Source organism: Chiloscyllium plagiosum, unplaced genomic scaffold (genome assembly GCF_004010195.1).
Source record: "Chiloscyllium plagiosum isolate BGI_BamShark_2017 unplaced genomic scaffold, ASM401019v2 scaf_94093, whole genome shotgun sequence".
Taxonomy (NCBI): domain Eukaryota; kingdom Metazoa; phylum Chordata; class Chondrichthyes; order Orectolobiformes; family Hemiscylliidae; genus Chiloscyllium; species Chiloscyllium plagiosum.
The window spans coordinates 1-1,712 of NW_025190610.1; the positions used below are offsets into that span (position 1 = coordinate 1).

Genomic DNA, 1,712 nt, shown 5'->3' on the forward strand with positions numbered 1-1,712 from the left:
GGGTAATTGCCGAATACGCAACTGATTGGTGTACATTGTGCCTGGTAACTATCAGTCTCTCGTGGATTGAATATTTACAGCATTTATCGGGCTTTTTTGATCGAATTCGGAAGTCAAACTGGTTTGTAAACCTAGCTGAAAGTGAATCTGCCAAAGCCAAAGTCACCTTCCTGGGAAACGTCGTTGAACACGGACAAATAGCCCCACGGGATGTGAAATCGAAAGTTACAGGGGACTTTTGCACATTGTTGACGAAAAGAGCAGTACTACGGTTCCCCGCATTGAGTGGCTTTTACTGAAAGTTTGTTCTGAATGTTTGCAGTGTGACTACTCCACTCACCGAACGGTTAAAAACAGGCAAGAAAATTCAGTGAACACAAGACTTTCAAAATGTTGTTTTTCTCAGAGCAGAGCTGATTGTGAGGAGACATGATTGACGTGTATGAAATCATGAGGAGCAAGGAATTACAGATTGAAGGAAACATTTGCTCTTGATCGATAAGATGCAGAAAACTTTGAATAGACTGGTAGGAAAACTTTATCAGTCAGCGGGTAGGAGACTCGAGAACTCACACTCTATAAAGATCAGTTGGACAGTTAACCCTTCATTCTTCTCTGATTCCACTGGCCAAAGAGTTTCGAAAAATGCTCAAAGCAGAGCATCACCGCGAGGAACAGTTATTCGATCGGGGGCTTTCTGAAATGGAAAGGTGCCCATAAGTCACCTGCGCGACTATTCGGCTTCCCTCCTGTGATGACGCTGGGACATTGACTCTCATGTTCTCGGGGGCATTTAATGAAGGAATTCTCGTTCCTGCAGATGAGGAGCTCACACCATATTTCGGCTTTTGAAAAATCAGTTTTTAAGCGGGATTAAAATCTCCCCTGCCTGCGAGCCAGGTAGGATTCGAACCTACAGTCTCCGGATTCATAGTCAGGCGCGTTATCCATTGCGCCACTGGCCCGATGCGCACTCTGACAAGCCGTGATGTTAATACGGACACGGTTAATAGCAGTCATGTTCACCAGTTGAACAAGCAATAAAGATAATCACTGTCACTGCTTCAGTCTAATCTTCATCACCTTTCAAAGCAACGAATTTTCCAAAAAAAACACATATGTCCTCATGAAGCTTCCATTCACACTCTGTCTGTTTAGTCATTTAATGGAATGTGATGTGATGAATTTCGAAACCACTTCTTCAGCATAACTGACGTGAACGTGAGCCTAATCACCACATTGTATATACCAGTTAATTTTCAGAGGTTTCGAGTACAGTAGCGACTTTTGCGAATATGCAGGGAAGTGAATACTGTGAACCGAGCAAAAAAATCCCTTCATGGAAATTAATCCAGTGCAAAGTCAAACATATGAGAACGGCAGATGACGTAAACATTCCTCTGCATCACTCTGCACAGATGCTTCTCCAAGAATTGACTCTTTTCAGAATTCTTCTTTGTACTTTTGACTGTCCCAGTTGCAGATATTCTTTCAATCCACAATCCTGCTGAAAACTACTCACTTAAGAATAAAATAGTTGAGTATCTATTCGACCAGCTGATGTCCCAAAGTTCCGTGTTCCATGTCAATACAAGTTCTTGCAAGGAAAATTGGAGCTCCCAGCCTGATGTCCCACTGCTTCTTGATGCGTGGGAATTGAAGCCGGTCTCCTTAAGGCGGGAGCTTTTAGCCTCGATATTTCACGCGCCTCT

General features: G+C 43.2%; 1 non-coding gene across 1 annotated transcript; it reads right to left on the reverse strand.

Annotated features, from left to right (window-relative positions):
- Positions 1 to 892: 892 nt before the first annotated feature.
- On the reverse strand, positions 893 to 965 carry trnah-aug. The gene has a single exon. It is a non-coding gene; the product is annotated as a tRNA-His (tRNA).
- Between the last annotated feature and the right edge of the window lie 747 nt (positions 966 to 1,712).